This window comes from Elephas maximus, chromosome 10 (genome assembly GCF_024166365.1).
Source record: "Elephas maximus indicus isolate mEleMax1 chromosome 10, mEleMax1 primary haplotype, whole genome shotgun sequence".
NCBI classification, from domain to species: domain Eukaryota; kingdom Metazoa; phylum Chordata; class Mammalia; order Proboscidea; family Elephantidae; genus Elephas; species Elephas maximus.
Genome location: NC_064828.1, coordinates 38,376,744 through 38,395,256, shown reverse-complemented (window position 1 = coordinate 38,395,256; position 18,513 = coordinate 38,376,744).

Sequence of the window (18,513 nt, the reverse complement as noted above, 5' to 3'; positions counted from 1 at the left end):
TACCTTGTGTTCGAATGCCCATAATAATTTCAAAAAACTTGTGCCAGCATTATTCCAAAACATCCAATTGAAAAGTCTACAGAACTGGTTGTTTGGCCTCACATTTCTAGACAAAGAACAAAAAATGACTTCAGCTTGTAAAAACCATGGAATTCCATCAAAACATACTATATATTGGAACACAGTGACAGCACATAACAGCATTGCCTTATACTTTATTACAATGGCTAATTTTAGCCCCTAACGTAGTTTCTGGTGGCCTTGTCTAACACATTTGAGAAAAATAGATATTAGTTTCCACCTTGCTGTGAACTCACTAGGTAAGCCTCAACATCTTTTTTTTTTTTTTAAAGCCAATATTCAGTTACTTCCAAAATATATTTTTGGCATTTATAACTGGAATTTATTTGAAATGAAAGTTCTGCAATCAGAAGCATTTGGATTATGTTGCTTTATCAGGTGTTCTTATGAATTGTGAACATACTTAAAATTATGTGTAATCTTTCATTAATACTAGATCGAGTCTTTATAAGGTTATAATCCAGCATTATGATTTCCAAGTCCCTTGATTTTCTATGTATTAAATTTGGGGGAGTGAATATTCATAATGGATGAGATGTGTGTAGGATTAGACACAGGAGATTTACACAGAGCTAAAGATGTCTAGAAAATTCTTCAATGAAAGGGAATATGGGGCCCCAGATTTACTCAGTAAAACTAGGAGAAACAGGAATAATAAAGTCATTGTTTTATTCAAAAACATATGGGTAAAGGAAAAAATTAGTCCCCTATTGTATAAGCATCAGGGGTTCCAATTGGGGTATGAAAGCTACATAGCTTTAACAGATTATTTTCAAAATGCCTTTAATAAATAAGGGCTTTTTTCAGACAAAACCACACATGCTGTTTTTGAGTAGGTTAGTTTTTGTCATTCCTTTAGCTGGGCTGGTTTGTGCTTATTTAATCACTAAAGAAATCAGGGTAAAACAACTTTCCCAAGGTCACGCAAGAGTCAGTGCTAGAAAAGAATATTAAAATCCCTAGTCCATGAGTTTCTAGTTTGTTTCGTGGTCCACAGATGCACCCTATGCTATTTATCTCAAGTTATTTTAAATTCTTCAATGATGTTTCTCCTTAGGATTATGTTGTTTTGCCAACACACCTTCTGTGCTGCAGGGAGATATGAATTAATTTCTTGCTAGTTCTTTGCACGGGTTCTACTTTCATTTATATAAAATGCATTCTGTAAATCCTACAGGTTTGTTTTGGATTGTTTATAGAAATACATTGGGAAGGAAAGGAAATGATTGCTAAGCTGGATTTCAGTAATGGAGTAATCAGAGACTTTCATGGAGTTCATTTTATTCCTTATTTATGATTTATAGTTGTTTCCATAACTGCCTGCAAGGTACACGAAGGAGCATAAGCCAGAAAACTATGAAAACATACATAAATATTTATTCAAATGTGTTATTTTTGCCCGATAACAATATATTCTTTTTTAAGTTTTTTCTCTATTGGAGCATATTTTTCATAGCAATTCACTCTTTTTTTTCTCTTTTTATATTTTGTTTTGCTTTTATTCATTTTTGCAAATTACTGGAGTAGAGGCAAAGTTTTATTCTCCCAGAAGAAATTGCACTCACTGCAACTTTTTCATGTCCTAAATTGAAAAACCTGAGAATGTGATAATGCTGTTATTACTATTGTTTCCAAAGAGCACAGGAGAGATGCCAAGCAAATAGACAACCAGGCCACACTGCAGACTTCCCTTCTACCTAACCTGAAGCATAAACAGAATATATAGTAGCTTTCTCAAAAGTGTGTGTAGGTGTGTGTCATGGATTGAATTGTGTCCCCCCAAAAATATGTGTCAACTTGGTTAGGCCATGATTCCCAGTACTGTGTGTTTGTCCTCCATTTTGTGATTGTAATTTTGTGTTAAGAGGATTAGGGTGGGATTTTAAGATTAAAGATTGAGGATAAGGGCCTTCCTCCAGAGCCAACAAAGAGAGAAAGCCATTCCCTGGAGCTGACACCCTGAATTTGGACTTGTAACCTACTAGACTGTGAGAGAATAAATTTCTCTTTGTTAAAGGCACCCACTTGTGGTATTTCTGTTATAGCAGTACTAGATAACTAAGACACTGTGTATGTATGTGTGTATCCACCTTTTACTCCTTATCAACTTCCCTGGAGATGTTAATACTATGACCAAATGGCAGACTGAAAAGTGAAAATTTAAACAAATGCAAAACATCAAATAACTATTTGGCTCATATGCACCAATTTTACTGGGTTAATCATTGCTATGGAGTCCCTGGGTGGTGCAAACAGTTAACTGGAGTTCAGCTGCTAACTGAAAGGTTATAGCTTTGAATCCACCCTAAGGCACATGGAAAGAAATGTTTGATGACCTACTTCCAAAAAATCAGCCATTGAAAACCCTATGGAGCACAGGTCTACTCTGATGTGCACGGAGTCACCATGAATTGGAGTCCCCATGAATTGGAGTCCCCACAAGACAGAGTCAAATGAGGGCAACTGGTTTGGTTTATCCTTTGTTACAGTGTTATTAATATGAGCTAGAATGAGGAAGGAGCCCTGGTGGTGCAGTGGTTAAGAACTAGGCTGCTAACCAAAAGGTTGGCAGTTTGAATCTACCAGCCACACCTTGGAAACCCTAAGGGGCAGTTTTTCTCTGTCCTATAGGATCAGTATGAGTTGGAATTGACTCGACGGTGATGGGTTTGGTTTTTTATTTCTTTAGAATGAGGAAATCTGTGGGCCTAATGATAAACTACGGCATCCCACTCTCAATGATATCAAAAGTAGACACTCTGAAAGAAATATTGGTAAAGTTGTTGTCCCAGACACCAGCCGAGTGGCTCTGCTGCACAGTGGTAAAACACATGGGCTCTGGAATCAGAATGACTGGCTTTAAATTCTATCTCTGGCACTGTCTAGCTGTGTGAACCTAGGTAAGTTACTTAACCTTTATGGGCCTCAATTTCCTCCTCTATAAAATGTAACTCTTGTAGGGATTAAATGTACTGGACTATTAAACTATAGTTGTGTAAAAATGCTTAGTACAATGTTAGACACTTAGCACTCACTAACATTAGCTTGATTAAAAATATTATTGAAAATATCATCGAAGACCCTCAACAATATGGATTGACACAGTGTCTGCAACAAGGGGCTCAAACATAGCAATGGCTGTGGGGATGGCGCAGGACTGGAAAGTATTCTGTTGTACGTAACGTCACTATGAGTCAAACTGACTCAGGGCACTGTCATGGACTGAACTGTATCCTCCAAGAATATGTGTCAACTTGATTAGGCCATGATTCCCAGTATTGTGTGGTCATCCTCCATTTTGTGATTGTAATTTTATGTTAAAGAGTATTAGGGTGGGATTATAACACCCTTGCTAAGGTCATAGCCCTAAACCAACGTAAACGGAGTTTCCCTGGGGTGTGATCTGCACCACCTTTTATCTTACAAGAGATAAAAGGAAAGGGAAGTGAGCAGAGAGATGAGGGACCTCATACCACCAAGAAAGCAGTGCTGGGAGCAAAGCACGTCCTTTGGACCCAGGGTCCCTGTGCGGAAAGGCTGCTAGTCCCGGCGAAGATTGATGAGAGGGCCAACAGAGACAGAAAGGCTTCCCCTGGAGGTGACACCTTGAATTTGGACTTTTTGCCTACTTGACTATGAAGAAATAAATTTCTCTTTGTTAAAGCCATTCATTTGTGGTATTTCTGTTATAGCAGCACTAGACTTACAGGCACGTAACAACAATAAACATTAGCTAACATCATTGAACTGAGTTTCACTAAAGATTTTACAACTGACTGAAGACTTATCAGTGACATCAGATGCCTTATTGGAGTTTGGTATCTAATAATTTTGTACAGAAGAACAGTGAGTCCATAGGCATTGAAGACACATTTTTCATGTGTTTTGAAGATGCGAGAATATAAAACAGCTTCCTTAGTGAGTGAAGAGGAGATCCCTATTGGCTCACTAAAACAAAGTGATGCAGCAGCATATGATGTAGGGAAGGAGATAAAACTAATAAATGTTGCAAACATTTCACAATCTCTGATTTTCAGTGGAAGAAAAGCCTTACCTTACCTGTGGCAGAGACATAGTTTGGCTCAGGTCAGACCCACTGCACAGGAAAGGCTGCTCATGAAATCATTGTGACAGGCATCACAAGTTAAACATCACTCTGTTTAACAGCAAGAATTCCAGAGGGAATGGAGGTTTTTATTTATTTATCTTCACAAGTTAAATGTGTAATGCTGAGTACCCATTGCTTAACATTTGCTATTTGGCATTGAAAGGTATATCTAATGCAGGCCAATTTTCATGGAAACATGACATAAGATTAAATATTTCAACAACGACAGCAGCAGCAACAACACAGTCCCACAGACAGTTTTTATTCCCAAATACATGTGAATGTCAATTGTTATTTGGTTTTTGCAATCTGTTCTAAATCGCTCTTTATTTTCTGATGGCTGGAATCATAACCAGACTTCTCCACTGCAATATTCAGTGCTAGAAAATGACAGAGCAGCATCTATGCTCTAAGATAAAGCTAATAAATGTCTTTGAACATGCAAGAGCTCTGATATTATAATTACCACGAGGCCTTCTTGAAGGTGTTACTAGAGGTTGTTGACATTCAGGCAATCAAGAGATGAACAGAAAAGCTACAGCCAAAGGGATGCAGAGCATTAGGAATGTAGAATTAGAATTGTAAGATTGTAAGACTATTAGCAATATGAGATTAATACTCAAACAATTGTGGGGGCAGTGGTTGGAGAATAGAATATAAATGTCATAATCTTGACAATGCAGAAATTATATAATAAGAAAAGTTGGGAAGAAAGGGGAACAGTATGCAAGAGAGAAAGAGGAAGTGTAGTTGTTTCTTTTATAGCCATGGATTGTAATATACACTTAAAACTGATAAATCCAGTAATGGAAGTATAAAGCCACTTAGCAGTAAAAAACTAAATGCAAAGAAAGATGATATAATTTGCTAAAATTGGATGGGGAAGGAGAAAAGGGAATGGGAAAAGAAAAAACGTTCTCTACACTAACAATCACAGCTTAGGTCTGGTGTCAAAAGGAATTGCATAAGTAAATAAGTGTACAATACTGATAAACTTTGTAGTTCTTATATTAAATCATGGTGAAAGGAATAACAACTTGAATATCACTCTTCTTGTTAAGACAAAAAAAAAATAAGAAAAATTAAAAAAAGAAAACTCTGTAAATTATCAGAAGAAACATGTAAACACACGTGCATAGGCAACATCAGTATCTACTGTCCTGCCTAGATTCAGGTTTTATCGTAACATTTGGTCAATGAGGATTTTCATTATTTTATGACCAGCTCACCTATTTAATAGCATTCTAAATATATTTTAATATTCTAATTGGTATTTTTACGTATTTTGTACAAGTGGAGGGTTTTTTTTTTTTTTTTAAAGAATAACTCTGAGTATTGCTAGAAACAGAAGCATGGGCATCATATTGACAAAATTTTCATGCTAATGCCACTTTTAAATATTGATATAAAAGTCCTGAACAAAATAATACGTTCGCAAGGTGGAGTTTTTAATCAGGTATACAGGAAGGTTACCTACAAGAATATCTGCTAGTATGTTTCAGTATATCAATAGATACAGTGTTAAAAAAATTACTATATCAGTGTTGAAAAGACGTTTCATAAAAGTCCACAACCATTCTTGATTAAAAATTTAATAACATAAGAATACATGATACCTTCCTAACATGATAAACTGTATTAATCTCAATTTAGTATTTGGATCATGCTGAATGCGAAAACATTAGAGAGATTTGCATGAAAGTCACAAATGTCACAAGAATGCCCACTAACACCACTATTACTTAGCTTTGTCCTAGAGGTATTAAGTAAAGCAATCAGGCAAGAAAAAAGAATATTAAGTAAAGCAATTAGGCAAGAAAAAAGAATAGAGGTGTATAATTTGAAAAGACGGTGATAAAATTGTCACTGTAAACATGATACGCTTTTTATACCTTCAATGCCAAAGTTCCCAATACACAATTACAGTTACTTAAATAATTCAGTAACATGAATGTCTATAAAATTAATATATAAAAGAAGCCTCCATACATTAAAATAATATTAGAAAATATAAAGAAAGGAAAACTCCCTTTATGATAATAATAAATAATAAAATATTTAGGAATACAGTTCATAAGAAATGAACAGGTTTCATATTTAAAAAAACTTTAAAATGATACTGATAAAAAGAAAGACTTGAGCAAATGGAAATGCATTCTATGATCTTACACGACAACATTCAGCATCTTAATGATGTCAAATCTCCTTACTTTAATCTAGAAATTTCATATGATCTAAATAAAAACAAGATTATTTTTGAATGACACAATTTGATTTTAAATTTTATATAGAAAAATAAGCAAGCAATTATATTATGAAATATATATTCAGGAATAGAATAAGAAATATTCTGAAAATTAAAAGTAAAGAGAAAAGTAACCATTTTAGACAAAAACATTTTATGAACCTACAATAATTAACAGTGTGATAATACTATGTAAATAGATGATTACTTGAAAAGAACAAATATGTACATTTTGTACCTCCTTAAATATGTGAATAGTTGCAGAACCCCACTCATGATAAGAGAAATTCAAGTTACGATTGCAGTGGGATGCCATTTTCTCAGACTGGCAAACATTAAAAAGATTGACAACACACTGCATTGACAAACATGTTAGGAAACAGTATAAACTGATATTATATGAAGGGCAATTTAGCTATATATGACAAAGATAAAAAATACATATCCTTTGACATAGCTATTCCATTAAAAAAATATATCTTAGTAACTCCAATATGTGTGAAAGGACATACGTGCAAGTTATTTATTGTAGCATTACTTTTAACAGCAAAAGAGTAAGAACAATGAAAATGTTCATCAATAGGGGACCAAATAATACAGAAGAGGGAAGGAAGGCTAGAAAATCTCTTTTTATGTACTGATATGGAATGATGTCTAAGATACAGGGAGTAAAAAATGAAAGAGCAGAAGTACCATTTGAGGAAAAAACAAGAAAAAAATTGCTTGTATGTGTATAAAAAAATAAGATGCTTGCCTAAAACAACTGCATAGTAATTGATTCTAGAAGGAGAACTGGGTGTTAGGATCAGGGATAGTGAGGAAACTTCATTTCAGGCCCTGTTGTATATGGTTGAATGCTGTAGTGTTAAGTATTTATTGCCTTTAAAAATAAATTTAAATTCAAATTAAAGAAAAACAAGAAGTATTCGACTGTGTCATTCATGACCTCCATGAAAATGGTTCATTGGATTGACCTAAATGAAGTAGGTTGAAGAGACAATGGAAGGTAAGAAATTGGAGAAAGGGTAATAAAACGTAGCTACAGAAATATAGACACTTTTTTTTAACAAGTTTTATCTGTTTGAGGTTGTAAATGAGGACAATAGGACCAAAAGGTTTATTTTAGATAGTAATAGATAAAGATAGATAATATGATACAGAGAATATACTACTACAGTATATTTTCATGTTGTTGGGAATGATCCAGTGTCTAGAATGTACATTTTTCAAATTTGAAAGGCTATTTACAAAAAAATGATGACATTGGCTTTGAAACACTATATGCTTATTTATTTACTTTTCTGATAGAAATGTGATAAAAACACTTAGTATTTATTAAGGCCACAGCTCCTTGTTGACAATAAGAACATTTTATCTACATTTATTTCAATAATGAGAGGGATGCAGAAAAGGATAACTGAGTAGTAAAACAAAGTGCGTGGTCATGGGACAAAGTAATTCTGGTGGGGCAGACAGCATGGTATACTATCTCTACCCTGTTGTTCTTGCTGCTTTCAGATCCACTAACATCCATAAAGCATACTGGATGGGGGAGTGAGCAGTGATGAAATGACAGAAGACATTCTGTAGGTTCCTCACTAGTCCTACCAAAGAAATGGAAATAGTTATCATGTGAAAAAGGGAGGTGGACTAGGCAACTGTAAAGAATAATGAGGACTCCACAAAACATCATACAACATGGATGAATCTGAAGAACATTATGCTGAGTGAAATAAGTAAATCACAAAAGGACAAATCTTATGTAGTCCCACTACTATAAAAAGTCAAGAATAGTATCATGGATTGAATTGTGTCCCCCCCAAAATATGTGTCAACTTGGTTAGGCCATGATTCCCAGTATTTTGTGGTTGTCCTTATTTTGGGATTGTAATTTTATGTTAAGACGATTAGAGTGGAATTGTAACACCACCCTTACTCAGGTCACCTCTCTGATGCAAAGTAAAGGGAGTTTCCATGGTGCGGGGCCTGCACCACCTTTTATCTCTAGAGAGATAAAAGGAAAGGGAAGTAAGCAGAGAGTTGGGGAACTCATACCACCAAGAAAGCAGCACCAGGAGCAGAGCATATCCTTTGGACTCAGGGTCCCTGTGCCCGAGAAGCTCTTTGACCAGGGGAAGACTGAGGACAAGGACCTTCCTCCAGAGCAGACAAAGAGAGAAATCCATCCCCTGGAGCTGACACCCTGAATTTGGACTTGTAACCTACTAGACTGTGACAGAATAAATTTCTCTTTGTTAAAGCCATCCACTTGTGGTATTTCTGTTACGGCAGCATTAGATGACTAAGACAAACAGATATACACATAGAAAGCAACGTTCTTTGATGGTTACCAGGGATGATAAGGAGAGTGAGGGGGAATCACTTTCTAGATAGTAGACACTTGTTATTTTTGGTGATGGAAAAGACGATATCATATATAGATGAAGTAGCACAACTTGACCAAGGTAAATAAAGACACCAAGAAGTCACAAGAAAAAGGGACAATTACAAATTGACATGTATAAATTTGCAACAACAGTAACAACAACCAAAAATTATGTGTGTGGCTAAGTAGGTAGACATGTATGCATATGTGCATATAGGAAGGCATATGCAAGTGAATGTATAAATGTATCTGTAGGCATATATATATGTATATACCTGTTTGTGTTTGCTGCTTATACATCCATATACATAACAAAGAACACAGGGGGCATGGTTACGGAAGCTTCCTAGACATATCCAAGGGAGAGATTGGTTTACTAAGTTAAAAGCTTAGAACCATAGTCTCAGGGGGACAACCTAGTCAATTGACATAACGTAGTTCATAAAGATAATGTTCTACATCCTCGTTTGGTGAGTAGCACCTGGGGTCTTAAAAGCTTGTGAGTGTATATCTAAGGTACAACTATTGGTCTCTACTCACACAGAGCAAAAGAGAATGAAGGAAACTCAAGACTCAATGAAGAAACTAGTCCACAGGACTAATAGCCCACATGAACCACTGCCTCTTCTAACCTGAGACCAGAAAAACTAGACAGTGGCTGACTACCACTACCAACTGTTCTGACCAGGGACACAACAGAAGGTCCTGGATAGAATGGGGAAAAAAATATAGAACAAAATTCGAGTTCTTTAAAATGTCAGACCTACTGGACCGATAGAGACTAGAGGAACCCTTGAGACTATTATCCTAAGATACCCTTTGAGCTTGGAACTGAAGTTATTTCTGGAGGTCACCATTCAGCCAAATAATAGACTGGCTTAGAAAATAAACAATATCACCCATTAGAAATGTGTTCCCTTAAGCAATCAACTATATGAGACCAAACGGTCAACACTGACCCAAAAGTAAACATGAGAAGGCAATGGGGTGGCAGGGGAAGGAAAGCTAGATCAATGGAAACAGAACTAACAGATTGGAAATAATGAGAATGCTGACACATTGTGCAAACTGTAACCAAGGTCACAGGACAATTTGTATAAGTATTGTTAAATGGGAACATAATCTGCTGTGTCAACTTTCACCTAAAATAAAATAAAATATTATTTTAAAAAAGAGGTGGAGAAAAGTTATGAAATGATTATATTTCAAGATCTATAATTCTGTAGAGATTTATTTTGCATTACATTCCAGAACGTGTTCTATTCTGATTGTTCTATATAACTTTGGGAAAAATTAATTTTTCTCATTGCCTCTTCTTTCTCACTATCCAATTCACACCCACCACAAGCCAAATGTCTTCTTCATTCTTACCTCTTCTACATCTTCTACTCTATAGCTTTGTATTTCCATATGTAAAATTTATCCTTCTCCTTCCATGATAACATATTCTACTCTACACCAATGAACTCTTCATCTCCTTCCACTCTGTTGACTTTTGAACTGCTCAGCTGACAACATAGACAATTAAGTAGAACAATTGCATATTGTTTCAGTAGGTAAATGGGGAGAAATCCCAGCACCTAGCACTGTACCTTTGACTTGAGCACAAAGTCAGTGAATGCTGATTGAAAGAATGAATATTAAAATTTCAAGAGAAGCAGATTTTGGCTCATTATAAGACAGAAAGTTTAGTAGAGCTGTCCAGCAAAGAACCAGGCTGTTCTTTCAAAGTAGGAGATGTTTTCATTCTAGACAACTAACTCTCAGGTTATTATATCAAAGATGTCTTCATTACACAGACAACTGGTCTGGAAGATGTCTAAAATTCCTTCCAAATCCTAGCAGTTTACAATCATTGGATGGATTCTGTACTTATCATTGAAATGGAATCTGATGTCTGCAGTACTTGTGAAGAAGTCTACTTGCTCACAGTAAAGCAGTTCACTTTTTATGTAAGATATTAGTTCTATATCAAAATAACTTTAAAAAAGTCAACTTGCTTAGGTATTCAACCAGCTCCTGCTTCAAAGGATTTATTAAAATGAGCTAAGACAGAGACATGACTGCACAGGCCTCCAGCATGGCAAGGGCAACTGAGATGAGAGACAACATGTTCAGCCATTCAAAAGAAGAGTGAGGCACTGGTTCCAGACCTGCTCCAGGGAGAAACTCAAAGGGACTCAGCACTGGCAGAACAAAGAACCCCAGGAGAGAGGCTTTGCTCCAAAAGAGAGGTTTTTGCTTCCGGAGAAGACTGTTGCGGGAAAAGGAGACTGGCTGTTTCAAACTCAAAAAAAAAAAAAAGAGAAGCTGATCTCATGGCTCTTAGCAAAATAGTGAGTAGAAAAGAAATATCAACTTGAATCCAGCGGAGAGAAGTGGACCAAAGTAAAACTATTTCATGTCTAGGAAAAGAAATGACTGTTTCTTGTACTTAGTTTTTGCCTGATTTTTCTTTGTTGTATGTTTTTCTTTTTTTCTATTATTTATGGTTGATAAATGTGCTTTGATTCTATAAGCCTTTTTTGTTTGTTTCCTCTCTATTATTAATATTTAATTCTAGGAACATTTATGGAGTGTTTGTTATAAAACAGGCACTGTGCAAGATGCTACAGTTTAAAAATGAACATGGTAAGGCTCCTTCCTATATGGAGCTGGCAGCATAGTGGATAAGCTCATCACTCATGGTATAGCCGGGAGTGGCTGAAAAGCATAGGATTTGAAATGAGACAGACATGAATTTACACTATGATTCTATCGTTTATCATCTATAAGAACTAAGGGAAGTAAAAGAAATTTCTAATCTTCGGTTTCTTTCTCTGTAAAATGTGAATGTGTCTCATGAGTTCTTATATAGATTAAATCAGATTATGTATGTATATATAAAACCTAACCCACTGCCCTCAATTGCAGTCCATAGCAACCCTTATAGTACAGAGTAGAACTGCCCATTAGGGCTACCAAGGAGCAGCTTGTGGATTAGAACCGCTTTTGATTAGCAGCCGTAGCTCTTAACCACTGCCTATATATATAAAGCAAAACAAACAAAGAAGTGCCTGGCACATAATATGTTCTCGAAAAGTCTTTTAACTACTATGACTACTCCCACCATTACCACTGTCTACTCCTGCAACTGTGCTACAAATACAAGAACAAAATTCCATGACATCATTTGCATATATTATCATTCATATCTGGAATGGGATTAAGAAGATATTGGGAAGACTATTCCTGACCCTGGTCTTGAAGGATTAATCAATTTTCTTTTGGGAAGAAAAGCAAAGACATTTCTAGCAGAAAATATGAGGAAAATAGAATTGGGAAATCTCATTCACTGAACTGAGTGCTGGAAGACATGGTCGGGAAGATCAAGGTCTCAGTTATAAATAACGTTAGGCCAGGTATCTTCTGGTTCTCCCCTATATTCGGTCTCTACTCTTTTCCTTTGTTCTCTGCCCTAGGAGTTGACCTGCATGGACTGCATCAAGAGGCCCTTATGACTTTTGCCTTCCTCCTGAGTTCAGGCAATAGGGAACCTCAAGAAGATATCAGCAGGCATGGGGAGAGAAATCAAGGTATTTATTCCTCTGCTTTTCTCCTTGGGAAGTAGTCTCGGGTTGCCTACGTCCCTTGTCTAATGGCCATTGTTGGTTACTCTTAGGGTGACCTGTTTTACCTGCTTCTGTCCTTCCAGGTTTTAGTAATCATTTCTTTACCTTGTTTTGGGTCTAAGGGTAGGAAAAAATCTGCTGGGTTCCAGGTAGTTTCCTATATCCTGCGAATACCTTAGCAATCCATCCTTTTTGCAAATAAGCCCACCTAGAATTTTCCTGATTTATGTGTGCTCTCTGCTCCTGTTGAGCATTTACTGATAGAGATATTGATTGCGATATTAAGACTTCACTCATTAATTCATTTATTCTATCGTAAAACAAATATGTACTGAGAACTTATTTGCATGCTGCTAAACACAGTCTTGTAAACCCTGGTGGCAGAGTGGTTAAATGCCAGTTGCTCCTTGGAAACTCTATGGGGCAGTTCTACTCTGTCCTATAGGGTTGATATGAGTTAGAATCAACTCATCAGAAATGAGTTTGTTTTTTTTTTTTTTTTTTAAACAGTTTCTTGTTTCATGGAGTTTACAGTCCAGATCTATACAGGTAAATAGTAATGAGAACTTAGTATAATGGATGTTAAAATAAGGTGCTTAGGACTACATACCAAGAACACTTGACCCAAACAAGGTTGAGTGAAAAGTATGCAGTGTGAGATTGGGACAATAGTAAAGCAGGCATTGAACATAATGGGGATGAGAATACAGGAATTAAGTACATAACAGGATGGTGCTACACTTTGGGAATGATAATGGACCATGTCCAAATTTGTCCAAGCCAAAGCATAATGGGCCACTCTCTACCACAGGACTTCTGTAACTAATTCTTTGGACAAAATTGTGAAGTAACATAATATAACAGGTAGTGAAGCATGATGAATCTAGCTGTCCAGAATTTTGTCCAAAGAACTAGTCACAGAAGCCCTGTGGTGGAGAGTGATCCATTACACTTTGGCCTGGTTTAATTTGGACATGGTCCTTGTCTTAGATGGATCAAATGGATCTGGGGGCACTCTGACCTCACTGAATGAAGCCAATTTTAGTCTTTAATTGATGGGCAAGTCTGAGCAACAATGCGGAGTTGCAAAGTGAAATTTGAAGTCATACTGTTCTCAAATTTACCTTCCGTATCTCAGAAACAATAATATTTTGGTCCCCTGTTCCTCTACCATTGTTTCTCTCTTTTTCACTTGAAATTTTTTTCAAATAAATGGTTAATGCCCATACCTTGATATCTTTCCCTTACTCAACCTCTATCAATCTACATTTGAATCCAACCAGTTACCTGAAATACCACTTTTCCAAAGGGCGTAAAATATTTTCTTATTGCTAAATCTATTGACTTTTTAACTAACCTAGCCTCCTGGTAACATTTAGTATGCTTGACCATCTCCACCTTCATGGAATTACATCTTTCCTTTTGATTTCTAGACAATGTCAGATGTTCTTTCTTCCTGCCCATGTGACCAACTGTGAGTATTCCCCAAGGCTCAAGTCTTAGTTTTGGGTTAGTCCCTTTCTAATACTTGTTTTTGGAGAACACATCTATTATATTGGTTTCAACTGTCACATTTGTGCCCGTGACTTCTGTATTTTTGTGTGTCTTACGTCTCATCTGGGAGTAAAAAAAAAAAACATTACCATCAAGTCAATTCCGACTCATAGTGACCCTAAAGGACAGAGTAGAACTTCCCCATAGGGTTTCCAAAGAGCGCCTGTGGATTTGAACTCCTGATCTTTCGGTTAGCAGCCGTAACTCTTAACTGCTATGCCACTAGGGTTTCCATCCAGGAGTACTCTTTGCTTTATTATACATCTTCATCCAATTAGTGATAAAATTATGTCATTTTTTTTTTAACCACATGGCTTCTGGTTCTCTCCTCTATCTCACAATTTGCTATTAGACTATTCCACCTTAAAAAGCTTTCATTATGTAACACTTATGATCAAAATTCACAATTTCTGTTACTTCAAGCCTCAGCAACCCCATCTACCTCCCAAGACCTTTAATGATTTAGTCAACTGTCTGATTTTTTGTTCTGCTACTTTACAACACGTTGTGTGTTATGCATTGAATTGTGTCCCCAAAAAGATACATTGAAGTCCTAATCCCTTATGCCTACAAATGTGAGCTTGCATGGAAATAAGGCTTTTTAAGATATTATCAGTGAAGTTAACATGAAGTCATGTCCGAGTAGGGAGGGGCCTAGTTTCATTTGAGTGGTGGCCTCATAAAGGTGAAAAGAGACATAGAGTGACAGAAAAAGGACACCATGTGACTCTGCAGGTACAAGCCAAGGACTGCCTGAAGCTACCAAAAGCTACAGATTCTTCCTCGAAGCCTTGGAAGGAATCAATTCAGTGGTACCCTGATCTCAGACTCTTAGCCTCCAGAACTGTGAAATACGAATTTCTATTCTTATAAGCTACTCAGTTTGTGATATTTTCTTATGATAACCCTAAGAAACTAAGACATTTTGCTTAGGCAAATCTTCTCATCGCCATCAAAGCCATTTCATCGAATCCCAATTAAAAAATGATTTTGTATTAGATGCAGGGAATACAGAAATGAACAAAGCATGGCCCCTGCCCTTCAGATGCTGCCTGTAGCAGGTCAGGGCTGGGTATGGTTGAAGTAGGCGGAAGACTTAGCTCTATGCAACTCATGTTAATACAGTTCAGCCTATGCTTTAGTAGTTGCATAAAGCAGTTTTATTGGGCAAATGACTTATCTGATGAGGGAACAGAATGTAAAATGAAGGTCAGTAGAAGCCAGGGATCAATGTGTGATCATAGAAATAAATTTCATCTTCTCTGTATTCCCCGAACCCCCACCCCCACCGCCATTAGTCACAGAGATTTCCAGTTATCACTAGCCCTTTTGCTTTAACAGGTTGAAGAAAGTCAGCTTTTCAACAGCTCTAGAAGGATTAGACTGAACTGCAAAGGTGACAGTTTATGAATGGCTATTCAAAATTGTATATTTCCATATATAGAGTGACACTCAAGCCAGAGAAAGCCCTGCTGTTTCTTATCTATCTTCAATAAGATCCTGTCTTTTGGAACACTTTAGTGCTTTTGGCAAGTATTTGAAGTCAAGCTATCCCTTGAGGCTCAGTTCAACAATTACTTGTTCCATGAAATATTTTTGTTTGTTGTTTTCTGATTAATCTGTGTCTTTGTTAGCTAGTGCTGCTGTAACACAAATACCACAAGTGGGTGACTTTTAAGAACAGAAATTTATTTTCTTACAGTTCAGGAGACAAAATGCTCAAATTCAGGCCACTGGCTCCAGGAGAAGGCTCTCTGTCTATTTGGGGGAAGATATTTTTTTCTTTCAGCTTATGTAGTCCCAGGATTCCCTGGTTCCTTGGCGATCCTCACATGGCATTTCTTTTCCCGCATTTGTGCTTACCTCTATGTCTAAACTGCCCTTTTTATAATTCAAAAGTTATAAAAACCATCCTTTTGTAATATAGTATATGGACATCAAGTGAAAGAGAAATTCTAATAGTACACTCTCATCACACTTAGAATACTGCCTTGCATATGCTGCTACTGTTTGGACCACGGTTGGAATGTTATCAAAAACAAAAGTCACTTATTGGTTGTTGGTCACTATGTACAGTACAGCCTACTCAAAGAAATTAGCTAGTGACTATCAAGACAACAGAATTTAGAGACGAGGACAAAGCAGAAATGTGCACTGATAAATCACTTTTTTAAAGGGAGCAATGTATCATCTGCCCAGTCACAAGCTCTAGCTTGGAAAAATATGGGGTAAGAAAAAAGAGATGAAATTGGGAAGTCAAAAACTTGACTGTAGAAGGAATTCAACTCCTGGAAAAAGAACTAGAGTACAGTATAAAAAAAAAGTGAAGAGGTAATTAAATGGTACTGAATAGCCCAAAGAAAGACATACCTCTAATCACCCATTTTTATTTAATCTGGAAGCTTCTGACATTTCCTAGCTGATAATTTGATGATCCCAGGGCTTCAGATCTCATTTCACTGAGTCTCTGTGTTATGTGTTCTGCTTCTTCTTCATACTATTTCCCTCCTTCCAGTCATCCTACAGTAACAACTCACATCCTTTGACAATGCGTCACCAACCTATCACAGCCAACCTGCAAAATATAGTGATCCCATCCCACGTAGCATAATTGCAAATCAGATTCAGTATCAGTGAGGGGAAAATAATAGAGGGGTACACCGTGCATGATTATGTGCCAGGCCGTGGAGAACAAAGTGTACCTATCTGGGTTAGTTATTGGTAGTGGGGCTCAAAGCTCTAAAATTTCCAACACCTTGCTCAGAAGCAAGAAAAGGGCTAATGCAAGCCCTGGGAAGCAGACGGGAGTGACAAGCATTAATAGTGCCATTATCTCAAGATAATCCTAAGCTGATAAAATATTTGGCCATGGCCTAGGCTTTTATTTCCCATGGAAATATGGGTTTCAAACACCACAATCTATCACAGAATCTCAAGGGGACCACACATTTTGTAATGTATTAAATTCATGTAAGCTGCCACTATGAAGACAGGAAATCTAATTTAGAGGAAAATATTCCAGCATAATAAGGAGGCTGAACTAAGGTGGCCACATTAGGGACATACTGGCTTTCTGCCTGACTATTTCCTTAATCAAAGAACATGTCAGTGGGAAGGCCACCAAAAATGATATGGGATTCAGAGCTGTCAGTTATTAGATGCACACAACAGGTAAATTAATATTTGGTGTTAGGCTTCTGGTGCTTGGGACTTGACAGCTTAAGCAATGCCACTTCAGCACTGCAAATAAGGCGAGATCATATTCTTTGTCATACTCAACCAAATATCACTATTCTCCAGCTGTCACTAGGCCGATTAGGAATCTACATTAACTCTTTCAATCCACCAAGAGCCTCTTCAGGAATTTTTTTTTTTTTCCTCGAAACTTACCAGTTACTGAAAGAACTGGTTGATACGGCTACTGTCCTGTAGTTTCTGAAGTATATAATAATGGCTTTGAGCTAGTAGAATCCCACCACATGGACTAGCTACTACAACACTCCCTCTTCCCTCCGTCTGACTAGAAAGGTAAGAAATTGCCATGCTTCTTGCCAGTGGCATAGTTGGAAGTAGAATTCATTTCTTTTCCACCAATTGTGATTTACTAAAAAAAAAAAAAAAGAATAAGCTGTGGTATACTTGGACACGCACAATCTACTTTGAGCATGATAAACTGTGAGAAAGATGGTAGTGTAGATCACAAGTGAGGAAGCAAAGACTGAGGAGTGAAGTGAGTTACCTAACTCCAGGCAAAGTGAGGTCTATGATTCCAAGCTCCATGATCTTCTCACTACACTGTATACTATCTTTATTAAAACTAGGATTCCCGTTGCCATTGAGTTGCCTCCGATTCATGGCGACCCCATGTTACACAGTAGAACTGCTCCATAGGATTGTCTTGTCTGTAATCTTTATAGAAGCAAATCGCCAGGACTTTATTCTGCAGCACTGCTGGGTGGGTTTGAATTGCCAACCTTTAGGTCTGTAGCTGAAAGCAAACCCTTTGTTCCATCTAGAAACCTGAACTGAGATTGCTCTCTGATCAAGTTTCTCCTAGATTAATACATTTCTCTTATTAATCTTCTTTCCAAATTTAACATATATGAATAGGTGTACTTTTTTTTTTTCACAAAAATCTCAGTGAGATTCAACTCACGTTTAAACATAGGTTTTTATCAAGACTTCCTTTGCCTTCTCTCCCTCCTCCTTCTCCTCTTTTGCCTTCAGATAGAGGAAAAATACATCCTAAAGATTAATTTGTCCATTTCCTTCTTAGTTCCTGCCCCATTTCTTCTAGAATATATATGCTGTCTTCATTCTTTATTTGCATGTCATTTAATGTTTATTAATTTTTAAAAGTGATTGATTCTTACAGATTATTTTTTTATATAATCAGGTCCAATGTAAATGTGGGTGTCAGTGTCACAATCACCCAGCAAAAGTCAAAAGGAAAAATTACCGTTTTTTTTTTTTTTGTCTAATATAAATGAATGGCACCTCTTAGCGTAACTGTAAGAAGCCCCGAAGA